General features: G+C 49.1%; 1 protein-coding gene across 1 annotated transcript in view; it reads left to right on the top strand.

The window, feature by feature from the left end:
* TEX11 (testis expressed 11) overlaps window positions 1-27712 on the top strand; it is a 1632405-nt gene that overhangs the window by 712474 nt on the left and 892219 nt on the right. The gene's annotated exons all lie outside the window — the stretch shown is intronic.

Below are 27712 nucleotides of genomic sequence, written 5' to 3'. Positions count from 1 at the left end.
GTGTGCGGGAACAGCGCATTCAGATCACTGCTGCTGGGATAACGGCGATCGCCATTTTTGTTTTTTTTTCCTTGTCTTCCTTCCCTAAGCGCGCGCGCGTGTAGTGGGGCGGGCCAGCATGTCAGCCAATCCCAGACACACACACAGCTAAGTGGACTTTTAGCCAGAGAAGCAACGGCATGTGTGATAGGATGTCCATGTCACATGTCCCTGCATTATAAAAACGAGTATCTGCCCGTCCGGACGCCATTATCTCTTCTGCGTCTGGGTGTCAGTCACCGCCGGCGTAGCTCCTGTCTCCAATACTGCTGTATACGCTCTATACACAGCGCTATACAGAATAGGGATAGAAGTTTCTTTCAGCCCTTCTAAGGGCTAATACCGGCAGGGTCAGAGCCATAGGTGACAGTCAGGGCAGTGAAAACAGATTTTAACAGCTACACAAGATGACAGCGTCTGTGTAGCTAAGGTCAGGGATTTCCTTGCTGCATTTCCCCATTAGGAGGGATAGAAAGGGAGGCTTCCTTTCCTGTACGCAGACCCACAACCCTGACACTGTACCCTCCTGCCCTTTGCACACTCAAACTCATTGTTACTAAGCCATTTTACTAGCAAACACTGAGTAAACTTAGTGGCATCCTAAAAGTGGCTGTTGTACTCCATTAGTGCCCCACTGGTGCAAATCTATGTGCAGCACCTCTGCATGACACCCTCCTACTCTGTTTTTAATAAGCTATAATGATAGCAAAAAATGCTGCCATTTAGTGGCATACAAGAACTGGCTGTTGTACTCCATTAGTGCCCCACTGGTGCAAATCTATGTGCAGCACCTCTGCATGACACCCTCATGCACATTTTGCTACGCTAATTTTATAGCAAACTCAGGGAATTCCTTGCTGCATTTGATCATTCGGAGGGATAAAAAGTGAGGCTTCCTTTACTGTCCTGGTAGCCACAGAACACGGCCACTGTACCCACCTGTCCACTTTTGCCACGCTATTTAATTTCCCCGAAGAGCTGACTCTTTTTCTGCCTTCCTAAAATTGTCTGTAATACTAAGTTAGTGTTCCTTTGCTGCAAAGCAAGGTACAACACATGTGCATTTGTGACGCCCTGGGCAAGCCAGGGGTCACAGGTCACAACACCACACGCACCCCACATTCCCTGCAGGTACACCTAGCTAACCCAAAATCCTTGTTGCCTTCCTCCAGGGGCTGATGTCCACACCAGGGGGTGGGCCAGGCGGTTGGCTCGGCCCACCGAGGAGTTCATAGCCCTGGAGGCGGGAGGACCAGGCAGTCGAGTTAGGGAGGTGAAAGTAGAAGGAAGTGAAGTGGTAGAGGAGCAAAGGAGAGAAGCTGAAGTGAAAAGAAAGGAACAGTTAAGAAAGCCTGAAGTTGGTCCGGGTGTGTGCCCCGGACTGTGATAGCAAGGTCAGCAGACGGCAGTGATAGTCAGCAGGAGGACTGCTCAGAGGTTGCTGGAAGGACCGCGGACGGGTGGTGACCCGGCGGTACCGGAGCAGTATACGAAGAACAGTCAGCACCAGGGCAGGGGCCTTTCGGATCCCGGCAAGGCTAGGAGTCACCATAATTTGCCAAATCCGTCAGTGAAGGGGACCTCTGTCTCCTAACAACCAAGTCCCGATTGAAGGCAACAGTCCGACCGTGAAGGGGAGACACCGCCACCGCCAGGGCACCAGTTTCCCAGGGCCAGCGCCTGCGGGCAAAGTAGGGCTCATTCGGCCCAGATTGAAGCCGAGGAGTGGGTAACCGGTGGGGACCCATCGCTACCAAAGAGACTTTACATAGGTGCAGGGAAGAAACCATCACCGCTAACTGCAGGGAACCGCAGCACCGTAACCGTCCGAGGGACCCGTCCAACCAGCCGTTTGTTTACCGAGAACTGTGTCGTGTTTACTGGCTGAGTGAGTACCTCCGTGCTGTGCGGCACAGCGCTGCCCCTGCGCCCCTGCACCTCCACAGGCCCCATACCCGCCTGTCCACCATTCCAATCCCATCACTGGGCCCCGGGGAGCACCACAACCCCTACCCACGGAGGGACACATCAACAACTGGCTGTTCCATACCATCACTCCCGGGCTCCCCATACAGAGCAGCGGTGGTGTTAACAAATCACCACAACCGTGGGTGGCGTCACGGACAATAAACTATCCCAAAACAAACCAATCCCCTTTTCACTCACGGGCAAGGAGCGCCGCTCGAGTCCCCGGGATCCGGCCCATCGCTCGAGCCACCGAGCAGCAGAGGCCGCAGCAGCAGCGGCAGCCGGACCCGAGCAGTAAGGGAGAGCGCGGCGTCCCCTCCTCCGCCCGCGACAACTTGGCGTCACGAACAGGATCTTACCGCTCTGCCGTTGGGTAGAGGTGCGCCTTGTGACCACCGGAGGTATCCGGCCGGAAAATTTCAGAAGCCGCCATCTTTGGCGCGAAAAGTTCCCGCTCGAGCGTCTTCTCGAGTAGTAGAGGCGCGAAGGCCAAAACCCCGCCACGATAGAGGAGGGGCCGGAAAGAGGCTAAGGGAGACGAAATGGCAACTGGACTCATGTAGCCGCGGCTATAAAAGCAGGGACGCCAGGACTCTGCAGCAATACTGGGTTCCTGGAAGGCACAATTGCCAAGATGTACAACCCAACTCCCAACGAGGAAGCCCCCGCGCCCGGCACGGCGACGTGGTTGAGGGACCGGACCGTCCCGCTGAGTAATCGTCTGCAGGCCCACATGCAACTCCTCCTGGAGGAGTGGGAGACCGACATGGCGGACGTGGTGGCTGCTATGCGGAGACGCGAGGTGGAAGAGTATTTGGGGGAGCGGGTAAGAGACCCACGCCCCTGTATTCCTGAGGGATCGGCCATTGAAGCTGAGGGGCCCGGCCTGCCTCCGCTCACCCTGCCTCTCGCCCCGCTACCCGCGTTAGCTGCTGCCGCCCCACCACTAGGCTCACTACCTGCCCAACTGGTAGTGATACCCTGCCAATCCGCCCCGGCGGACCAACCGGCTGCAGACACTCAGGACGTTCCCGAATCGTTCCCGGGGGAACCGCTGGAACCGCGGCCCTGTAATGAAAATGTGCCAGAAGCCCCGGCAGTGATTGTGCCAGACCCCGAGCCCGGGGCCGTGGCCTGGATGAAAGCCCGGGTGATTTCAATTCCACCAACGTCAGCAGGATCAGATCTTCAGGATGATGGAGCAGTGGACCAACGAGGTGGAGATGCTGATTGTAACTGCCCCGGTGTACGGAGGGGAAACAGATGTAGCAGAACAGACTGGTGACCGACGTCCCTATGTCCTACCAGGGCCGGCCGCTGCGGCTGAGGGGCCCGGCCTAGTCTCGACCTATGCATCATCCTTGCCGTTACTTCCGGGGCGCCTCAGTGTAAACTCGCCTGACCTGCTGCCCCGTGCTGCTGCAGAGGGGTCCGATGTGCTGGATGCTGGAAGCCAGGAGGCTGCGGCAGCTGGCGGTAACCCGCCTGGCGCAGGAACAAGAGATGATGACTCCGGCCCCGGCCCCGGGTCCGCTGCTGAGTTTGAAGAGGCAAGTGAGCGTTCCCGCTATGTAGGAGACCCCGTGGTTTTTCATACCCCGCGTACCGGTGGAAATGGGTACCGGGTATCCCTGTCACAGCAGGCATGTCAGTGCATGTTTGATATGCTGGTGGCAGAGGATGGGTCCGCCTCAGCAGAAGAGCACGAGTAATGGCAGCGGAGCACCGTTGCACCGTCCCCCTTGGGACCATAAGTGTGTTTTATTTGAAAGTTGTGAAAATGAAAAATTGATAACCGTGAAGTTCACCTGATTCAACATGTGATTTGGAAACCGGCCGTTGCTGGCACCGTTGTCCCCGTGGGGACCGCTTGAAAAGTGATTGCATGAGGAACTGCTCATGGACAAGCCCGTGAACTTGCAGGGCAACCACAAACGTTAAGTGGCTTGTAAATAAATCTTTCGTTACCGTTTCCGCAATTACCACCTCCGGAGAGGCAGGTTGGAGGGACGGCCCGCAGTGGAGCAGGCTGGCGCCCAGCCACCACAGGAACCGGTGGCTAGCCTCTGGAGGGGAAGGACAGATCCCGCTCGGGTAACTTGTGCTGGACTAGGGTCAAGGGGTGCTGCCTGGGCTTTAGGGGCAGCATCAGGGCCAGGTTACTTGGGTGGGAGAGAGCGGAGACCGTAACCGTTAACCGTGTTAAGTTTGCAACGTTTAAGCACTGAACCTCCCGATGTGAGATGATGTCATAAATTGTTATGTTACCGTTTTTCTATTTTTTGCAGAAAACAAAAGGAAAATAAAACCGGTGTTGGACGGGCAGCCCGAGGACGGTCTGCAATTTGCTAAGGGGGAATGTGACGCCCTGGGCAAGCCAGGGGTCACAGGTCACAACACCACACGCACCCCACATTCCCTGCAGGTACACCTAGCTAACCCAAAATCCTTGTTGCCTTCCTCCAGGGGCTGATGTCCACACCAGGGGGTGGGCCAGGCGGTTGGCTCGGCCCACCGAGGAGTTCACAGCCCTGGAGGCAGGAGGACCAGGCAGTCGAGTTAGGGAAGTGAAAGTAGAAGGAAGTGAAGTGGTAGAGGAGCAAAGGAGAGAAGCTGAAGTGAAAAGAAAGGAACAGTTAAGAAAGCCTGAAGTTGGTCCGGGTGTGTGCCCCGGACTGTCACAGCAAGGTCAGCAGACGGCGGTGATAGTCTGCAGGGGGACTGCTCGGAGGTTGCTGGAAGGACCACGGACGGGTGGTGACCCGGCGGTACCGGAGCAGTATACGAAGAACAGTCAGCACCAGGGCAGGGGCCTTTCGGATCCCGGCAAGGCTAGGAGTCGCCATAATTTGCCAAATCCGTCAGTGAAGGGGACCTCTGTCTCCTAACAACCAAGTCCCGATTGAAGGCAACAGTCCGACCGTGAAGGGGAGACACCGCCACCGCCAGGGCACCAGTTTCCCAGGGCCAGCGCCTGCGGGCAAAGTAGGGCTCCTTCGGCCCAGATTGAAGCCGAGGAGTGGGTAACCAGTGGGGACCCATCGCTACCAAAGAGACTTTACATAGGTGCAGGGAAGAGACAGTCACCGCTAACTGCAGGGAACCGCAGCACCGTAACCGTCCGAGGGACCCGTCCAACCAGCCGTTTGTTTACCGAGAACTGTGTCGTGTTTACTGGCTGAGTGAGTACCTCCGTGCCGTGCGGCACAGCGCTGCCCCTGCGCCCCTGCACCTCCACAGGCCCCATACCCGCCTGTCCACCATTCCAATCCCATCACTGGGCATCGGGAGCACCACAACCCCTACCCACGGAGGGACACAACAACTGGCTGCTCCATACCATCACTCCCGGGCTCCCCATACAGAGCAGCGGTGGTGTTAACAAGTCACCACAACCGTGGGTGGCGTCACGGACAATAAACTATCCCAAAACAAACCAATCCCCTTTTAACTCACGGGCGAGGAGCGCCGCTCGAGTCCCCGGGATCCGGCCCATCGCTCGAGCCACCGAGCAGCAGAGGCCGCAGCAGCAGCGGCAGCCGGACCCGAGCAGTAGGGAGAGCGCGGCGTCCCCTCCTCCGCCCGCGACACATTCTACACTCCTTTTCATTTCTGGAATGCAATTATTAAATACAGGTAGTCCAGCCAATCTGTGACGAAGGTGCAGGTGGGGATATAATGTAGCCTGCATCCAATGTTGGTTTTCTCGATGTGTGACAGCTCAACAATACCATCTGTTTCCACTTCCAAAACAAGTGATGACCTGCCAATCACACTTCCTGTTGCGTGTAAAGGGGTGGAAGTTCAGTGTGAAAAACCATGTGAGACTGCTGTCCCCACAGTCACAGAGGATGAAGAGCATGCAGATGCACTTGATAGGGCAGGCGGTGGTTGCACAGGCATGCTATGCCGCATTGTAGCACAGTGAAATTCACATTGCGACTTATTCCTCATTTTAAGTCGTGTACAGGGTGGGCTCCCCAGTATACAGCAAAACCAGGCAACAGGAAAAGGACTCTAGTCAGTTGGGTTGATAAATGATTGTTTAACTTTACCAAAACAAACAATAAGAACCATGCATACAATTTAAATAATTGAACAATCTATTCTGTTGCCTACTACCTGCTAATCCCTCTGCGTAGCAGTAATTGTGTGTTTGTGCGCGTGTGTGTGTGTGTGTGTGTGTGTGTGTGTGTGTGTGTGTGTGTGTGTGTGTGTGTGTGTGTGTGTGTGTGTGTGTGTGTGTGTGTGTGTGTGTGAACATGACTTACCAGTGGCGCATCACAAGAGCTTCCCAGTTATCTACGTAAACATAGACAAAACACATTACCCCCCCTTAATACCCTTGTTAGCTGAAGCCTCACAGATAAGGCAGATAACAGTGTGAATGCAAACCACACAGCTCTGCAACACAGTCATGGAAATCTTGAAAATCAACAGTCAATGCAAACATTTGTCGCTGACCCTCTATGATTTAAACTGTACGTGACAATTTGACAGTTTAGAGGCAGCAAGTCTTATTGTCTATAAATAGTCGGCCTACCCAGAACAGATATGTGTTTTGCTAATAAAACAAAGTGTTGCGTGCCCACATTATTGTCTGGGCACAGCCTACCGTACCCGGGTACTGTGATGTCCAGTTGCCAGAAATACAGACTTTATGCTCCTCTCACGGTAAGCAGTATAGACAGCACCGTAAGAATGTTGGTCTGTGGCACAGGATGCTGCTCACTGGCGTTACGGTACTCCTCACCAAACTCCAAAATTACTCCCCTCACAATTGAACGAAGTGTTTCCACGGTGGCCCCTTGCTGTAACACACACCTTTAGCTTTTCCTTCTGTTCATAGACAGCATCTCCAAGTCCAAACCCGAAGAGCAATTTCTCCTCCACGTCTAAGTGTGGAGAGGAAGCTAGTGCGCATGCGTGTGCCGATTTTACCCCAGCCGCAGCCTAACTACAGTGTTTCGCCTAGTGAGTATGCTCAGCCTGACTGTGCCATTGCTGAGGCTAAGTCTTCATTTCGGGATGCAGCGCATGCTCCCAAACTTAGTGCGAAAAGCCTCTTTGCACAGGTACTTGCATTCCGTGCCGGGTCTAAGTCCTGTTTTGTGCCTAGACACCATGCTAAAGCTGATAATCTTTTTTCAGAGACTGTATTTCATGCTACTGAGCATGCTCAGGCACTTACTGCATCAGAGACTATGTCCGGTAATGAACTCTTTGGCCCTGCCCCTGATGTGGGGGGCCCATATAGACCACAGGGCATCAGGTGTCCTGACGATGTGGCCAGGCCACTCCCAAATGGCTTGCAGAAGCCCGCCCCTATGACTTGTCACCTCATTATTGATGGTCAGACGATGACTGGTGAGGTGTTTGTGTCGTGGCAGCCATGAGGTCATTATTGAAGTTTCGGTTCCAAATAGGACGCTAGTTATGCCACTCCTGACGTGTCACTCTGCTTTTGTCTCCAGGAGGTGCATTGTGGTCCACCCTGGTTTGGGGCGGACTCAGGTTATAAAACGGGCTGGAGCCAACAAGGAGGTGCGCAGTCTTCTATTATGCTCCGAAAGAGCACACCTCCATGTGTTGAACCCATTGCGGCTTTAGGCCAGAGGTAGGCAGGGATAGAACGTCGATGCAGGCCGCCACCACAGTTGGTAACGCAGAACGGTTAAGACCAGCTCCTGTCCTACAAGTCCTGCTTGTGCAGCCCAGTGGCATTAACAGGCCTGCTGCAGCTGATGCGCCTGCTGTCCACAGGTGTGACCCCAATGCACACGGTCAGCGTACTGAATGGCCCCTGTGATGTTAACAGGGAGTTCCTGGGCTGGGTGGGCGTGTGGACCCTGTGACGCTAACAGGGCTCCCAGTCTCCAGATCCGAGTGGCGTCTAACTCGGTTCAGGCTACTATTAGTTTCATAGCTACACAGCTCTGTATCCTCCACCTAACCTTCCAGTTGCCAACCTCTCCTTTTCCATCTGGGAGCACGGTGGACATTGACTGCTTATGGGGATATATACCTCTTTCTTTTCTTATTAATTTTCGTTATATAGCGGTAACATAGCATATACCACCTTATCCAAATCTGCCAGTCCCACCGTAACAGATGGTGTTTCTTCAGCAAATGTTACTTTTGCTTTACCACCAAACCCACGGACAAAAACTTTTTTCCCCTTTCCAACACACCTGTTCCCCTTTCCACCAGCATCTGTCCTTTTTCAACTCATTTTGTATATGACCAAAAGTGCAACTCTGCAGGGACACCGTACTCAATGCCATCTCAGCACAGCAGCCAGCCCTCGGTCCCTCAGATGTGGACAAGTAAAAGACCATTTCCTCCTATCCATGACAAAGCGTTGAGATTCACTCTGTGCAGCACTGGTGTTTAGTGGAAAAGCAGATCTAAGATTGCGTACCACCTTCTGCAGATACTCCTGTATACGTGCGTCCCTTTCTATGGCAGGAATTATTTCGCCAAATTTTGTCTTGTACCGGGGATCTAATAGTGTGGCAACCCAGTAGTTAGCATTACTTCGAATTCGTACAATCCGTGGGTCATGTTGTAGGTAGTGCAGCAAGAAGGCGCTCATGTGTCTTGTGCATCCAGGAGGACCAAGTCCTTGGTGTGTTGGTGGCAGAGAGGTGAGAATTGTGCCTCCTTCCTCTGCCCTCTCCCCCCAACCTCGCACAACCGAAATGTGAGCAAGCTCTCACTCATCTGCTGAGTCTTCCATGCCCATCGCCAGTTCGTCCTCCATTTCTTCATGGGCTCCTGCACCTTCCTCAACACTTTTTGCTGATACATAGTTACATAGTTACATAGTTACTTAGGTTGAAAAAAGACCTAGGTCCATCTAGTTCAACCTTCCTCCACCAGTTCTACATTTAGTCACTAAGTCATTTATAACCAACAATGTTTTGTGTACTGAGGAAATCATCCAGCCCTTTTTTAAAAGCTGTTATAGTATCTGCCATTACTACCTCTTGTGGTAGTGTATTCCACAGTCTGACCGCTCTAACTGTAAAGAACCCTTTCCTATTTAGCTGTCGGAATCGCTTTTCTTCCACTCGCAGTGAGTGCCCCCTGGTCCTTAGTATTGTCTTTGGAAGGAATAAGTCATGTGCCAGTCCTTTATATTGACCACACATGTATTTATACATATAAATGAGATCTCCTCTGAGACGTCTTTTTTCTAAGCTAAACATATCTAACTTTTTCAACCTGTCATCATATGGGAGGCCTTCCATTCCTTGTAATAGTCTAGTTGCCCGCCTTTGAACTGACTCTAACTTCTGAATGTCCTTTTTAAAATGTGGAGCCCAAAACTGGATCCCGTATTCCAGATGTGGCCTTACAAGTGATTTATAGAGGGGTAACAATACGTTGGGATCACGGGATCTAATCTCTCTTTTTATACACCCTAAAATCTTGTTTGCTTTAGCAGCTGCTGCTTGACATTGAGTGCTGCTGCTCAGCTTATTTGTAATGAGAATTACCAAGTCCTTCTCCTGTTCTGTAGTCCCGAGTTTACTTCCATTTAATGTATACGCAGCTATAGGATTACTCCGTCCTAGGTGCATTACTTTACATTTATCAACATTAAATCTCATTTGCCAAGTATCTGCCCATTCGGACATCTTATCCAGATCTTTTTGTAATATTGTACTATCCAGGTCAGTTTTTAATATCCTACATAGTTTGGTGTCATCGGCAAAGACTGACACTGTACTATCAATCCCATCCACAAGGTCATTAATAAAGAGAGTAAAAAGAATCGGTCCAAGCACAGATCCCTGCGGCACCCCACTGCTGACTATAGCCCATTTAGAGAATGTACCATTTATGACTACTCTTTGTTTCCTATCTTTTAGCCAATTCCTTACCCAGTTGCATATTGTGTCCCCTAGTCCTTGCTTCTGGAGCTTTAGTATAAGGCTATTATGTGGTACAGTATCAAATGCCTTTGCAAAGTCCAAATAAATCACATCAGCTGCATTACCAATATGTGCCCTTGTTAATCCCTCTCCCCCACCATGACTGCCGCCTAGGTGCCACTGACCATCTGGACCTCGTAGATCTTGTTATCCCTTCCGCATATGACTCCTCCTGTACTTCCTCCCCTTCCTCTTGTCCCAACACCTGACTCCGAATAATGCTTACAGTGTGCTCCATCATGTAGATGACCAGAATTGTCACGCTGAGAATGGCATTGCCAGTGCTAAACATCTTCGTCGACATTTGTAAACTGTGTAGAAGGGTGCATAGGTCCTTGATCTGAGACCACTCCAGCAGCGTGATCTGCACCACCTTTGGATCAAGTTAGGCCAGGCTATATGTCATAACGTATTGCAGCAGGGTTCGGCGGTGCTGCCACAAACGCTGCAACATGTGCAGATTCAAATTCCTGCGTGTCGGCACATCGCATTTCAGGCGTTTAACCACCAGACCTAAAGACTTCTGCAGCGACGAAAGTTGTTGAGCTGCTGTGTGTGAACGATGGAAGTGAGCACATAGCGAGCGTGCCCGCTGCACAAGGCCATGTATGCCGGGATGGTATTTTAAAAATTGCTGGAGAATTAGATTCAACACGTGAGCCACACAAGGCACGTGTGTCACATTGTCACGGCGAAGGGCCGCACCCATGTTTGCATCATTGTCACACCCGACTTCCCTGTCTGCTGGTTGAGTGGAGACAACCATTGATGAAACTTGGTCTCCAGAGCTAATCGTCCACAACTTCTCAGCGGTGTGACTCACATTTCCCCTACATTTCAAAGTAAACATTTGACCGCCTGATGGCCTTGAGCTCTGCTGCCAGCATAGTAAGGAGGTGTGTGGGATTCCTTGGGCGCAGTTACAAGGAAGGGTGGCCTGACCACAAAGGGTTTGGCCTGAGGTGCAGGAACAACACGAGGTTGATGAGGCAGAAGCAGTGGAGGAACTTGTACATACAGAGGAAGGATTAAAGCACAACTCGTGGGGACGGAAAGACTTGTACAGCAGACCCTTCTCCATCTCTCACCATAGTTACCCAGTGCCCAGTCAGCAACATGTAACTCCCCTGTCCATGCTTACTGGTCCAAGTATCTATGGTGAAATGCACCCTGTCACACACAGAGTTTCTCGAGGAATCGGTGATGTTGTGTTCGACCTGCTGTGGTAGCGCGGACACGCCTTTCTTGGAGAAGGAGTGGCGAATGGCCATCGGCTCTTGGGGCACTGCAATGGGCATAAGGTCTCAAAAATCCTCGGTCTCAAAAGGGTGTAAAGGCAGTCTTTCTGTAGCCAACAAGTTTCAGATGCTGAAACTCAACCTCTTAGGCATGTCATGCCCTTCGAAAAGCATGTAAAACACAGCGAGGGGACTCCAACCACAGTCTCCCTCGTTTCCACTAATTGGGCCACACACACCCCACTTGACTGGCATCAGTTGACCCCCATTTTCAAGATGAAAAAGATGCTTTGCATGAAGCACTCTCAAAAATACGCGTGCCTTTCACCTCCCCTGGCTGAGCCAGGGGAAGAAAAGTCCTCTGAGAGCCATGACTTGTTCATCTTGGTGAACATTAGTCTGTCCACATTGTCAGTGGACAGATGCGTGTGCTTAGCTGTCAGCACACCCCCAGAAGCACTGAGGACACGTTCCGAGAAAACGCCGGCTGCGGGACACAACAAGATCCCCAAGGCGTATGTAATGAGCTCAGGCAATATATCTAGATTGGAAGCCTAAAATGAGCAGGGCTCAAGTTGCACAGTAATGGCATCGACGTTCCCTTGCATATACTCATATCTGTGTCTCCTCTTTTTCCTTGTCCTGCTCTTTTGTTTTCGCATGAGTATATGTCCTTGTCACTTTCCCATGTGTTTGTGTTGTGTTGTGAGTTGTTTGTCACCTTTTGGACACCTTTGAGGGTGTTTTCTAGGTGTTTTTATGTGTTTGTGATTGCCTGCCATTGTTTCCTATGCGGTTCGAGTTCGGTTCGTTGAACGTTCGCCAAACTGAACTCGAACGAGACCTCCGTTCGATGAACCAAACTCGAGCCGAACCACGACCGGTTCGCTCATCTCTACTAGGGAGTAGAGTTGAGCGCGGTTCGAGGTTCTCCAGTTCGCTGCTCGAGTGATTTTGGGGGCTGTTCTAGATCGAACTAGAACTCGAGCTTTTTGCTAAAGCTCGATAGTTCTAGATACGTTCGAGAACGGTTCTAGCAGCAAAAAGCAGGGCTTTTTACAGCTACAGTGTGCAGGAGCCATCACTGGCAGCCTGCCAGAAGCTGATAACCAAGATAAACATCGGGTATCCAAGCAAGGCGCTTTGGTTAGTAACCCGATGTTTATCCTAGTTACGTGCAGGAAGCCCACACTTCCCCGCTCAGCTCACTCCGCCCCCTCCTGCACGCGGCATGTACACACACACACACACACACACTCACCTGTCCCCAGCCAAGCAGTCCACGACACTGACGTCCTCAGCGCCACCCACTTCGCACTCCGCCGCCAGCACACATGGCTCCGCCCACCTGCACTCTGCACATATGGTCCCGCTCGGCTTACCTGCGGTGATGAAGTCCCGACCTCAGCGCTGTCACTGTCCTCCATGGCCGCCGCTTGTCACATCACCTTCTCTCGCTTCCGACCCGAGACTGACTAGCGGTGACATCACGGGCCGCTCGCGATCCTTGGCTGTGAAGGCGGCGGTCATTGAACTCAGTGACAGGTGCTGTCAGCAGTGCAGGAGATCAGCTCAGGTAATGTACCTCGCTGACAGCAGCACTTGTCATTCCCTGCAGTGACCTCGGCTGACCCATTGATGTTAGCTCAGGTCACTGCAATGCTCTCCCAGCCAATGGGGAACATAATGCTCTTCATTGACTGGGACAGTGTGGATCGTCATGGCAACCCCTTGGATTACACCAGACCTGGATTTGTTTTTCTTTCTAATAAATTGGTTAAAGAGGGAATGTATTGGGGAGTGTTTTTTCAAATAAAAATGTGTTTGTCGTCTATTTTTTTTTATTACTGACTGGGTTGGTGATGTCGGGTATCTGATAGACGCCTGACCTCACCAACCCCAGGGCTTGATGCCAGGTGACATTACACATCTGGTATTAACCCCATATATTACCCCGTTTGCCACCGCACCAGGGCACGGGATGAGCTGGGGGCGAAGCACCAGGATTGGCACATCTAATGGATGCGCCACTTCTGGGGCAGCTGCGGCCTGCTATTTTTAGGCTGGGGAGAGTCCAATAACCATGGACCTCCCTAGTCTGAGAATATCAGACCCCAGCTGTCTGCTTTACCTTGGCTGGTGATCCAATTTTGGGGGGACCCCACGTGTTTTTTTTTTTTTAATTATTTATTTAATCTAAAATAACAGCGTGGGGTGCCCTCAGTTTTGGATTGCCAGCCAAGGTGAGGGTGCCAGCTGTGGTCTGCAGGCTGCAGCCGTCTGCTTTACCCTAGCTGGCTGCAAAAATAGGGGTAACCCTACGTCATTTTTTTTTCCCATTTTTTTTGGCTAAATACAAAGCTAAGCACCCCTTAGTGCCACATGAAAGGCACCAAAGAGTGCAAAATTACAAAATGCAGGAGAGTGGTACATTATGTGTCTTTCTGCCATTATAATGACAGAAAAGACTGATATGAAGTGCACAAGCACAAGAAAATCACCAGAGCGCTCTACGCTGTGAAAAGCTGTAGAAAATGGCACTGGAGTGAACATGTGACCGCCTCATGTAGGATGAAGCTATGGATCGTGGGTAAATTTATGTATTTTCCCTCCTTCAGTTTTTTTGCAGTACACAAAAAAAAACGGAAGGCACACGGATGACAAACAGATGTCATACGGACCGTCTACGGAACAGAAACGGAAGCCACACGGATGCACCCGTGAAAAAAAAACGGACTGTTTTTTGCAGACCGCAAAAAATGGATCGGTCGTGTTAATGTAGCCTTATTCTGATCTGCAGTTTATAAACAGCAGGCAGAAATAAGTGAATAAGGCCCCCCAGCCTCAGAAAATCTCCGGGGTTTCAGGGCTAGCTGAGACCCTGGAGATCATGATTCAGGACGGTTTTTCCGGTCCCCGCTCACGTGATCACAGGTATACACCATACACCGATGATCACGTTACAGTAAATGACAGCGCCGGTAAAAAATTATTTATCTCCCATCTGGCATGAACAAACATGATAAATGTCCTCCCCGGTCCCCTCCGGTCCCCCGGTGTCGCCAAAGTGCCCCCCTGATGCCCTCCCAGAAATCCAAGATGGCCGCATGCACAGCAGCGTGCCGGCCGCATTCACCCTACTCCTCTGATTTCTGTCGCATGTGGATATCAAAGTGTAGACTGGAGGAAAAACGGGTTTAAAAACCGCGCTAGGAAACCACGAGCAAGGATGTAAATGAATATTTTTCTTTTATTTAGATAATTCCAACGCGTTTCAGAGACCCATCTGTCTCCTTCCTCAGGGAAAAAGAATCTTACAGTCAATGAGGAGTTGTCCTTATAAAACAACATACAGACAAAAGGAAAAAAAAAAAAAAAAAAAAAAAGGGAGGGGGGTGTAACCAATCTTGACGTCATCACTCCATGTGCTGCAGAGTGATGACTCATTTCCACGTGGAGAAAAGCTGCATCATGATATAAACTTCACATATTAAAACAAATATTTAAAGTGCTCTAAATGTGAAAAGATAAATAAATGAGTATCTTATTTACCCAATAATTTGTCTGTGTTTTTTTTTTTTTTTGTTTTTTTTTTTTTTTTTGGAAAGTGAGAAAACTAAAAATGTGCATGTATGTATATATATAAATTATGTGCAAAAATATCATTTTACTACTACAGGGCAAAATCTTGCTCATTTCTTTTTGTTATCAAGGGTTTTTCCCCACTGGGCTGTCCCAAAGTGGGGGGATCCCCAACCTTCCTGATCAAATCAGATTGTTTGAGCTTGGATGTCTCCTGGTAGGCTCTCCGAACCAAAAGACTTCGGGTACCCCTTTTCTGCAAAACGTCCCCTATAATAAATAAATCATCAATAAATCTTTTGTATAGCACTAAACTCTTGTCATACTTGCCATTTTCTATAAACAACATTTCAAATAAACCCATAAAAAGATTAGCGTACGAGCACGCGGCTTTCGACCCCATCGCTGTGCCGATACGCTGATGGTAAAGTTTGTCAAGAAAAGTAAAATAATTATTGTTGAGTATAAAGTCCATGCTTTTAAACAAAGTTTTTTTGGGGGGGAGGGATCCTAATGTCGCCTTCTAAGAAAAAGGAGAAGGAAAAGAGACCAAGATGATGTTGAACAACCCTTTTTATGGGTTTATTTGAAATGTTGTTTATAGAAAATGGCAAGTATGACAAGAGTTTAGTGCTATACAAAAGATTTATTGATGATTTATTTATTATCTGGGACTGTGGTATTTCTGATATCAGTATTTTTTTGGATGATTTAAATAACAATGACTGGGGTTTGGTTTTTGCACCGACAATGCATAAGGAGAAGATCAATTTTTTGGATTTGACCATTTTTCACCATAACAGTGAAATCCTCACTAAAAATTATTTCAAAAAAGTTGATGCGAACTCATATATTCATTATGGAAGTGAGCATTATGAGAAGTGGCTGTCCAATATTCCCTCAAACCAGTACAAACGTATTAGACGAAATTGCACAAGAGACACTGATTTTAAAGAACAAGTAAAGATTCTTAGGGGACGTTTTGCAGAAAAGGGGTACCCGAAGTCTTTGGTTCGGAGAGCCTACCAGGAGACATCCAAGCTCAAACAATCTGATTTGATCAGGAAGGTTGGGGATCCCCCCACTTTGGGGCAGCCCAGTGGGGAAAAACCCTTGATAACAAAAAGAAATGAGCAAGATTTTGCCCTGAATTTTATCACCACCTTTAGTGGAGACAATGGTACCATCAAGGATGTTCTCTCCAAACACTGGGACATTTTGTGCAATGATCCCATACTTAAACCCATCTTACCCTCTAAACCTAAAGTCACTTTCAGGCGGGCACCCACAATTAAGACTATTGTGGCCCCTAGCAGGCTGAGAACCAAAGCATTGGGTCCAAAACCAATAATCTCGGGCGGATCCTATAGATGCAACTCTAAAAACTGCCTTTGCTGTAAGAGCATCTGCCATGGAAGGATCAATTTTTGCTCTACAGGAAACTCTGAATCATATCAAATAAAAACTCGCTTGACATGTCAGTCCGACCATGTCATATATTTGGTGGACTGTTCATGCGGTAAGCAATATGTGGGTAGGACAAGTCAGGCACTTCATAACAGGTTAAATTCCCATCGTTACAACATAAAAACAGGCTTCCTGCAACATGGGTTCTGCAGCTGCTGTCTGTCTGTATGGAGAAGAGCAGACAGCAGCTGCAGAACTACAAGGCTCAGCATACTCCATCCAGGACTGTATGCAGAATTTTTTTACCCACCAAAAAAATGACGTGGGCGTCGCCATATTTTTGTATGCTAGCCAGGTACAGCAGGCAGCCACGGGCTGCCTCCAACCCCCAGTTGCCTATTTGTACCCGGCTGGGAACCAAAAATATAGGGAAGCCCGTTTTTTTTTAATTATTTCACTTATTTTATGAAATAATTAAAAAACAAATGATGTGGGCTTCGCCCCATTTTTGTGTCCAGCCAGGTACAACTAGGCAGCTGGGGATTGGAATCCGCAGCACAGGATAGTCCGAGGTTTCTGGGCGCCTCTGCTGCGAATTGCAGTCCACAGCCGCCCCAGAAAATGGCGCTTTCATGGAAGCGCCATCATCTGGTGCTGTATCCAACTCTTCCAACAGCCCTGAAGCCGGGTGGCTTGGTGGGTAGTAATGAGTTAATACTAGCTTTGTTTTACTAGCTAGTATTAAGCCAGAGATTCTTAATGTCAGGCACGTTTGACCCAGCCATTAAGAATCTCCAATAAAGGGTTAAAAAAGTGACAGCACACAGAGAAAAAATACTTTAATAGAAATAAATACACACATTAGAGACTGCATGTTTATTACCCCCTGTCAGCCCTGCACGATCCATGGTCTTCTGTCTTTCTCGTTTAACAAATGCAGTTCTGCTCCATCCCTGCTGCATGGGGGAAGACACTGCTTCCCGTGCAGCCTTCACTCCGTGAAGCAGCGTGCAGCCTGACGCATTACCATAGCAATGGTGCTCCGTCATGTGATTCCCGGAGCCGCGGTTAGCGGTGACGTCACCGCTAACTGCGTTGCTATGGCAACGGTGATCTCTGTTAATGACAGACTGTGTCAGCCGGTCCCTAACGGAACGGGGAGTCGACCGTGTGCTAGAGCATGTCGCCGGTACACGGTGATACACAAATGTGCACCGTGTACCGGAGAGTGCAATGACAGGACCTAGGACAGGACATGACGTCAAAGCCATGTGACCAGTCTGTAGCCAATGAGATAATAGCCACGTGACTGGTCACATGGCTATTTTGACGTCACGATAGGTCCTGCATCATTGCTGGCAGTGCTGGTCACCGGGAGGATTCAGCGATCATCGGATGGAATAGCGGCAGGAGACAGAGTGCAGAAGGGATCGCGGGGACCGGTAAGTGTTATGGCAATGTTTATTAACTGTATGTGTACATTTATAATGCGTTTTTATGTGTTTGTGATTGCCTCCCATTATATCCTATTGGTTAGAGTTCGGTTCGTCGAACGTTCGCCGAAATGAACTCGAACGAGACCTCCGTTCGACGAACCGAACTCGAGCCGAACCACGGCCGGTTCGCTCATCTCTACTCAAGACAAAAAGAAAAAAAAAAGGGAATATAGGAATGAAGCAAGTGCTTCATACTTACCAAGGCTCTATCACGGCTGTATGCTGCTCCCGCACAGCTGGATACTGCTCCTGCGGCCTCCCTTTGCAGCTCATCATTGCTCGTCCATATGCACTGCCTTTCCTGCCCACCGGCCTGCCTGGCATCTGATTGGTTGCAGTCAGACGCGCCCCCAGTCTGTGTGACAGCGCCTGCCTGCAACCAATGACTGGCGTTGTCGGCGGGTCACTATTGTGGTATAAAAATAAACAATTGGTATAGAATCTGCACTAATCTTGGCTGTGTATCAAAATAAGAGGAGCTGCATGTGGATTTTTTTGATCCAAATAAATAAAATTTAAACCGGTGTCTGGTTCCCCCCCCCATTTTGATACCACGTCATGATAAAGCCCGACAGCTGGGGGCTGCCATTCTCATCCTGGGGAGTCCCATGGTTATTGGGACTTCCGCAGACTAAGAATAGCAACCTGCGGCCTCCCGAGATTGTTGCATCGCTTTACCTGGCTCTCCCAGATTGCCCTGGTGCGGTGGCAGTTGGGGTAATGAGGGGTTAATAACAGGGCACAACAGCCCAAACTTAGTGATTGGTAGGGGTCTGTGAGACCCCCCCCATCACTAATCCTATAAGAAATAAAAGCAAGCACTGAGAAAAATTCTTTATTTGTAATAAAATACAAAAAAAACCCCACCCTCTTGACACTAACCCCTAAACATCCTGAACTTCCAACGTAATCCACACAAAGTCCCATTACGATTCTGCTCTGCTACATCAATGTCATAGCGCATGGCCATAGAGCATGACTGTTGTGAGTGCACGTCTAGCCACATATTTACACAAAATGCCCTAGTCAACGGTGTGGTATATTAAAACATTAAAAATAAAAGCAAATTAGTACCTAAAGCTTTCCACCTTTTTATTTTGCAAAATATAACCTTATTGTTATTACTCCCTATCTCACCAAAAAGTGAAATTAAAAATCCAAGGTGTGGGCAGTCACATAAATGGTATAGTTGTTCTGATCAAGATTGTGACATCTGCACCTGGATCTGCTTCTGTAGTCTGCCTCTATAATCATGCTGCTGATGGACAAGACAATGGGCATTAGGACAAAAATCGCAGGCTTTGTCCACAATAGAAAGGCTAGTGTGGCTGGAACCTGTATTGTTGCCCAATCTAGCAGTATGGGTGGGATTCCAGTTTGACCACAAAAACTTCCATTTTGCATGACAATCCTGTTTGTTTCTGTTCCTGACCTCCTGTTAGTCCAGATTCCTGTACAGATCAGTGAAACCCCTGGAATCTGTGAGATGGACTGGCTTGACTGTCCATGAAAGCACCATTAACAGCTGCCAGCCATCTAATGACAGTATACTCTGACAGCATAGTGGCCCAATTATGGATCACCTCAAAGCGGTAGTTGCTCAAATGCAAATCCTGGAACAGTTGGTTGAAGATCTTGCAGAGTGCATTCAGCATCCTGTAACTGCTCAGGCCCAGGCGACAAACACTTTCCTTGACTATTCCTAAATTCAAGGTGAACCTGCCTGACAGATTTAGGAAAGTTGTCTCCTGTATTTCTCACTTCACTTATATCCTTCCAATTCTGAGAGCCAGTGCATCCTTCTAGTGCCCTCCCTCCAGTGCTCCAGAACTCTCAACAGCTTATTTTTTCTGTGATGACCCTAACCATGTAGCCCTAGCAGAGAGCAAATTAACCACTCTACACCAAGGGTGACCTAGTGCTGAAGAATACTATACTGAATTCTTATGCTGATCCATCAACCCACAGAGAACTGACCAGTCCCTTTGTAGGGGCTATCGCCCCTACAAATGGTAAAGAAACACTGCCTTTAAGAGACCGTGCCTCTTTCCGGTTTTAGAGCTTAAAGCTGGGTTCACACTAAGCGACAGCGACAACGACGTCCCTGTTACGTCACCATTTTCTGTGACGTAACAGCGACCTTGTAAGTCGCTGTTATGATCGCTGCTTAGCTGTCAAACACAGCAGAAGCAGCGATCATAACGTCGCTGTGCTACATGTGCAGAGAGCAGGGAGCCGCGCTTAGCGCTGGCTCCTTGCTCTCCTAGGTACAGTACACATCGGGTTAATTAACCCGATGTGTGCTGCAGCTACATGTCACAGTGCAGAGAGCAGGGAGCTGCGCACACTGCTTAGCGCTGGCTCCTTGCTCTCCTTGCTACAGTACACATCGGGTTAATTACCCGATGTGTACTGCAGCCACATGTGCACAGAGCAGGAGCCGGCACTGGCAGCAATGGCGGAGGCTGGTAACGAAGGTAAATATCGGGTAACCAGGGAAAGTCCTTCCCTTGGTTACCCGATGTTTACGCTGGTTACAGCTTACCGCAGCTGCCAGACGCCGGCTCCTGCTCCCTGCTCGCTTCATTTCGTCGCTCTCTCGCTGTCACACACAGCGATGTGTGTGTCACAGCGGGAGAGTGACGACCAAAAAATGAAGCTGGACATTCAGCAACGACCGGCGACCTCACAGCAGGGGCCAGGTCGTTGCTGGATGTCACACACAGCGACAGCGACGGGACGTCGCTGCAACGTCACAGAAAATGGTGACGTAGCAGCGACGTCGTTGTCGTTGTCGCTGTGTGTGACACCAGCTTAAGACTGAATCAGATCAGCTGGCCTGTGTGTAGTGAGAACAAGAGACGGGTATTCTGCTGGTGTGGAGCCTGAGAATTATGGTGTCCGAAGCGGTATAGTGCAGACAGGGAGAACTATGTATAGTGAGCTAGATTGTGAGAGCCCTGGTCGCTGTTGTGCAAGTTCCGAACTGAGCAGAAGAGGTTCCCAAGGCCGGTGAAGCCCAACCGAGGACCCCAGAGATTCCGTATCTGCGTCAGAAGAGTTTTCTCTCCCTCATTTGAAGAAGTGCATGCCGACAAATATCATGGGACCCAAACCCCAGGAGTGGACTGATTCCCTTGCAGTCTATCATTGTGCGCACTGTGGAGGGTGTAATGTAGCCCTCAGTAACCAGAGCGCAGCATCCACGCTGCCCTGATTGCGGATGCCAGCTAGGTTGTAGTGTAGCAAAGTTGTTAATCCAATTGCTTGTTTCGTACGTACCAAACAGTGTTTGTGATAGTTGGGCGCTATGCACTATTGGCACGCTCCAGCTAGAATCTGAAGCTTTTAAAGTTTTACTGTTTCCACATAGCATACTCCTATTGGCTTTCATAACTATTTACATCCTTGTAGATAAACCTTACCCTTGTTTCTGCAACTTCATCTTATCTACTGTAATTGTACAGCCTGGTGGTCCCTCGGCCATCACTTCATCTTAATCACATTTTTGTTCTAGACTTCCTGACAAACTCAATAACGTGTTAGTACAGTACCCTGCTTCAATGTCCCTAAATGCAGCCATGTCTTTGTAATCCATCTTGATAAAGAGCTGCTACACTTCCTGAGAACCCCAAGAAGATTTGGGTAACTCATCAACAAAAGGGGTCATTTAGCATAGGTTGGGTGTAAGTATGTAGAGTGGAGTCTGATCAACATATACCTGACTGAACCACATAGTCGCTCTAGAAAAGTGCCCGTGCATAGGTGGGTCTGGAGAAGCTCATCTAGATGCACAGGTACAGTATGTCCGTATGATTGCGCCAAATGATTTCACCCGGTTTATTTTACCTTAAAATCTGTGTGAATTATTATTATTATAGCACCATTTATTCCATGGCGCTTTACATGTGAAAAAGGGGCTTTTAATGACAGCTACAATTATGATGAACAATTCAAGGCACAGACTGGTACAGGAGGAGAGAAGACCCTGCCTGTGATGGCTTACAGTATACAGGGAAGAGGTGGATGATACAGTAGGTGAGGGTGGAGCGGGTCATGCGATGCTATGGTGGACTGAGGGTTACTGCAGGTTGTAGGCTTCTTGGAAGAGGTGGGTCTTCAGGTTCCATTTGAAGGTTTTCATGGTAGGCGAAAGTCTGATGTGTTGGAGTAGAGAGTTCGAGTATGGGGGAGGCACAGGAGAAATCTTGTATGTGATTGTGGGAACAGGAGATAAGAGGGGAGTAGAGAAAGATCTTGTGAAGTGGTTGTGTACAGGTAAGTACCGGGAGACAAGGTCACAGATGTATGGAGAAGACAGGTTGCAGGTGGCTTTGTGTGTCATGGTTAAGGTTTTCAAACAGTCTTTGGACAATGGGAAGCCAGTGAAAAGATTGGCAGAAAGGGGAGGACGGGGAATAGTAGGGGGACAGGTGGATTAGTCGGGCAGCAGAATTTAGGATAGATTGGAGGGGTGTAAGTGTTAGAAGGAAGTCCACAGAGCAGGAGGTTACAGTAGTGCAGGCGGAAACTAATGAGGCCATGCACTAGAAGTGTTTTTGCAGATTCTTGGTCAAGGAATTTACAGATCCGGAAAATATTTAGTTTGAGTTGGTGGTCGGTGGAAAGGGCTTGGATATGTGGCTTGAAGGAGAGCAGAGACAAGGATTACCCCTAGGCAGCGAGCACGCAGGTCTGGGGAGAGTGAGCAACCATTTACTTTGATGAATAGGTCAGGTGGAGTGGAAGAGTGAGGTGTGGGAAAGATTATGAATTCTGTTTTGTCCATGTTCAGCTTTAGAATTCGAGTAGAAAAGGATGAAATAGCAGACAATCATTGTGGGATGTTTGTTAGTAAGGAGCTGATATCAGTGCTGGAGAGGTACAGTGCTGGCCAAACGTATTGGCACCCCTGCAATTCTGTCAGATAATACTCAGTTTCTTCTTGAAAATGATTGCAATCACAAATTCTTTGGTATTATTATCTTCATTTAATTTGTCTTCAATGAAGAAAAAAAAATATGTCAAAGCCAAATTGGATATAATTCCTCACCAAACAAAAAAGGGGGTGGACAAAAGTATTGGAACCGTTTAAAAAATCATGTGATGCTTCTCTAATTTGTGTAATTAACAGCACCTGTAACTTACCTGTGGCGCCTAACAGGTGTTGGCAATAACTAAATCACACTTGCAGCCAGTTGACATGGATTAAAGTTGACTCAACCTCTATCCGGTGTCCTTGTGTGTACCACATTGAGCATGGAGAAAAGAAAGAAGACCAAAGAACTGTCTGAGGACTTGATAATCCAAATTATGAGGAAGCATGACCAATCTCAAGGCTACAAGTCGAAATCCCAAGACCTGAAAGTTCCTGTGTCTACGGTACGTAGTGTCAAGAAGTTTAAAGCCCATGGCACTGTGGCTAACCTCCCTAGATGTGGAAGGAAAAGAAAAATTGACGCAAGATTGTGCGGATAGTGGATAAAGAACCTCGACTAACATCCAAACAAGTTCAAGATGCCCTGCAATCCAAGGGTACAACAGTGTCAACCCATACTATCCGTTGGCGTCTGAATGAAAAGGGACTGTATGGTAGGATACCCAGGAAGACCCCACTTCTTACCCCGAGACATAAAAAAAAAACCAGGCTGGAAAAACTTACCTGAGAAAGCCTAAAACGTTTTGGAAGAATGGTCTCTGGTCAGAGGAGACAGAAGTAGAGCTTTTCGTGAAAAGCCATCAACAGAGTTTACAGGAAAAAAAAGGCATTCAAAAAAAAGAACACGGTCCCTACAGTCAAACATGGCGGAGGGTCCCTGATGTTTTGTGGTTGCTTTGATAAAAAAAAAGAAAAACTGCACGGGGGCAAGCAAATTGCCATATAAGAGGAAAGGGAGGGAGAGACTGCCACACCATTTTATATGGCAATTATTGCTTGCCCCCGTGCAGTTTTTATCTTGTGCAGACATCATGGGCACCATTATGCCTGTGCTATTTATAACGGTCACTTTAATTGGTTTCTTGAGCCTATATGGCTCGAGTACTATGTAGTTACCACTGCATTATGTGCTCTACATTTTTGGATATAACTGTCCGTTATGAGCACTGTTGGGTTTAATTACCCCTGCTGTAATGATGTGTATAGCGAGCGGCTTTTCCCTTTGCCGTTATGTCCTGGACTAGTGATTGGTCCATTGTGATCTGTCTATGTATCACTAAGGACGCCACTGCTGGTTACCCTGGCGCGCAGCCACGTTATTTGGTTGGCTAGCGTATAACCGGAAATGACCTGCATCCCTGATTGGCGACTCCAGCCGTCGGATGATGGATCTGCGTCGACTTCCGGTTTGTATCTCACAGAGCCTCACCTGACGGAGGACGCCCATGCAATGATCTGATTGGACTGTCTGCGTTCCAGTGTGGAACGCGGAACGCTGTGATACATGTACACCGGATATGAGGTTGCATGCAGTTCACGGCATTTCCTGATTGTATACAATCTGTGCGCTGTGCGTTCCAACTTGGAACGCGAGGGGGCAGTACCAGTCGCACCGGTAGTGACCTCAGACGCCAGCATGGTGATGACTAATGGATCCCATTACGCTTGCAGTGAGTACCCTTTTCTGCACATATGTGGGTAATCATATTGTTTAAGGATGTATAAAGGCACAAGATCATTCAGAGACTGTGCGCCACCATTTGCCTAGTACACATAGGTTAATCACCTTTATTGGCCTGTGCTGATCCCTGCCACTGCAGGTTGATCCCCCCAATTTTTTCCTCCATCTCCCCTGAGGAACTCTTGATATTGAGAGGGAAACGTGTCGGGAGGATATTTCTTCTTTTTTATGGTTGCGGGGCAGACATCTCATTTGGGTGCTGCCCTTGTCAGGGCGGAAGTCCATCCACGGGGCACGACAGGGGTTATTTACCACACTTGTCCACCCTATTCTTCCAGCCTGTGACCTCTCATTCTGGGACCGGTGTGCAGTCCAGCCCATGGATGAAGCTTGGGTGAGATCAAACCTATGTGTTGCCATGCGGCATTTTGTTCTTTGCACTTTTTATGTGTCACGGGCGGGGGAAGGACGCCGTCGCTGCTGCGCTCTCGCTAACGCTCGGGTCCGGCGCTGCTGCGATGGCTGCTCGGTGGCTCGAGCGGTGGGCCGGATCCGGGGACTCGAGCGGCACTCCTCGCCAGTGAGTGAAAGGGGTGGTTGGTTTGGGGAATTTAGTCTGTGACGCCACCCACGGGTTGTGGTGAGGTTGGGCACCACCGCTGCTGGTGATGGGGATCCCGGGAGCAGCTGAGATGTTGTTTTCCCCCTCCGTGGGTAGGGGTTGGTGGTCCCGGGGCCCGGTGAGGTGACGGGGAGGCAGGGTTGGCAAGGTGCAGGGTCGCCTGGACTGTGCAGCGCGGTGCCGGATGGCACGGTAGTACTCAGCCACAAATGTACGCAAAGTCTCTGGTAAACCAAACGGCTGGATGGACGGGTCCCGCAGCCGGCTGCTGTAGTTTCTCCCGGACGGTTGGTGGTGGCTGCCTTTCCCTGCACCTTTGTGTACGTTCGGTCCCGATGGATTCCCACCGGTAACCCACTCCCCAGCATGTATATGTGCCGGAGGAGCCCTTTTGCCCGCAGGCTCTGGCCCTTGGAACTCTAGCTGTGGCGGTAGCTGTATTTCCTTTTGCTGGTTGAACGGTTGCCTTCAATTGCTTCTTGGCTGTTAGGAAACCCCTGGGGTTCCAGTCACTGACGGATTTGACCTCTAATGGCGACTCCAAGCCTGGTCGGGGTCCACAGGCCCTGCCTGTGTGCGCTGGCTTCACTTCGCTCCCCGGTTTGGTACCGGCGGGCCACCGCCCGTCCCCGGTCCTACGGTTCCGTGTTGATCTGCCTCTCCTGCAGACAGCCACCACCGTCTGCCAACCTTGCTCTTAGTGCCCGGGCCACACACCCGGACACGGTCAGTTTGCTCCTCTACTTCTACTCCACTTCTCACTCCTTCACTTTCCTAACTCGACTCTACACTTCTCACTGACTCCTTTCCCGCCTCCAGGACTGTGAACTCCTCAGTGGGTGGGGCCAACCACCTGGCTCCACCCCACCTGGTGTGGACATCAGCCCCTGGAGGGAGGAAACAAGGATTTTATGTCTGGCTGATCTGCCTGTCTCGGGGTGGGGGTGTGTGTTGCAGTACCTGTGACGACCTGGCTAGTCCAGAGTGCCACATATGCACAAGCACTTTTTCACTGATTTTATCTATTGTTAGATTAAAAGTTATGTTTTAGTCCCTGCTATTATTGTTTACGCTTTTTGGACTATTGGGCATTACCTCTCTGCTTGGCAGATCTGCTATTATACCAACCAGAAGCACCTGAGGCCAGGAGTCAGAAGCTGCTGGAGAATAAAACTGACATTAACAATTTCAGCACCAAAGGAAAGGAAACTGTTTAATGTGAGGAGTCTGACATGGCAAAGAGACTCTGGCGCAGATCCTGTCACAAGTCTCTAGATGCAGAGATACAGCTGTGACAGGTTGAATTGATGGGTTAGGGTTGGTATGAAGACACCATGAGTTTGGGGATGAGGTGAGATGGGAGTGGGTCAAGTATGCAGGTGTTGAGATGTGATCTGGAGAGAAGAGAAGAGGGCTGATTTCTGTCATGGAGGAGAAGCTGGTTTAAGGAGAAGGAGGAGGGCTCAGTAGCTCATTAGTTGTGGGGAGGGGATGGGTAGAGTGAGGGCCAAAGCTTCCTCTGATGTTTTCGATCTTCTGCTTGAATGAGGCAAAGTCTTCACCTAAGTTGAGAGGAGAGGAAGGTGGCGGGGGGGATGGAGGAGAGAATTAAAAGTGTTGAATAGCTGTTTAGGATTGTGCGACAATGAGAATATGAGAGATGAAAAGTAGGTTTGTTTTGCAGCAGTGAGTATGGACTTGAAATTGGTGAAGGACTGTATGTGATGAGTAGAGATGAGTGAAACACAAGCTTCAGTTTGCCAACCCTAACCGAACATATGGTGCCTTCGTTGAACCGTTCGACGAACCGAACTTCGAACCTTTCTAAACCCCATTAGATTTAATGGGAAGACAAATGTAAGGTAGAGAAAACACATTTAGAGGGGTCGAAATCCCTCCAAAACAGCAGAAATCAGAAATACGTTTTATAGTGCAGTACCACTATTTTGGCATAACCATTAGTTTCCTAGACTATTGACATAATATAGAGGTAGATGAGATACAGGTATAGGGCTGGTGCTCTCATACCCCTGTCAGTACAGACAAGAGAACTTTGAGCCCTATCTTAGAGTCTTAACACTTAAACACCTTGGAGGCAGACCGCAGTACAGTAGCATCAATTGCCCTCCTCCCCATAGGACCTTAATAGAGCTGGGAGGTACAGTCCATGCAACACACAGGCTGTGGCCTGGCTTTTCATTTCAATTTTAAAAATCAAGACATGCTTGAATGACTGGTGTAGGCCTGTCCCTCCCATTAGCCTGGCACTACCCACAAGACAACTTGGAGCCCTATGTTGTTGTCTCGACATTCAAAATCCTTTCAGGAAGCCAGCAGTACAGTAGTCTCAATTGCCCCCCTCCCCGTAGGGCCTTAAAAGAGCAGGAAGGTATGGTCCAGGCTACACACTGGCTGTGGCCCAACATATTAATTTTAAAAATGAAGACATATAGAAAATAAGGAGAACCGGAGTATATGAAATGCAAACATACAATTTTATTAGTTTGTACCAAATCCTGAGTAGGATCAAAAATCCTTTTGAACAGGTCTGGGCCAGGGCTTCCTAAATATCCCTAAATTCATCATCCTACAAACCAAAGGATGGGAAGACCTGAACCCTGAGACCACGTGGCACCATGTACCTGTTGATATACTTCGTTAATAGAGCTCTGTTCCAACACAATTTCAACCGCTTCAAGAGGTTTCTATTTAAAAAACATTAGAGGCGGTATCACCACTCAACCGTTGGACCACCTTGATCCTTAAGTGCATCGTCAAAATTGGTGATCCACGTACGGTC

Source organism: Anomaloglossus baeobatrachus, chromosome 9 (assembly GCF_048569485.1).
Source record: "Anomaloglossus baeobatrachus isolate aAnoBae1 chromosome 9, aAnoBae1.hap1, whole genome shotgun sequence".
Taxonomy (NCBI): domain Eukaryota; kingdom Metazoa; phylum Chordata; class Amphibia; order Anura; family Aromobatidae; genus Anomaloglossus; species Anomaloglossus baeobatrachus.
This window is presented reverse-complemented; position numbering and strand designations above follow the sequence as displayed.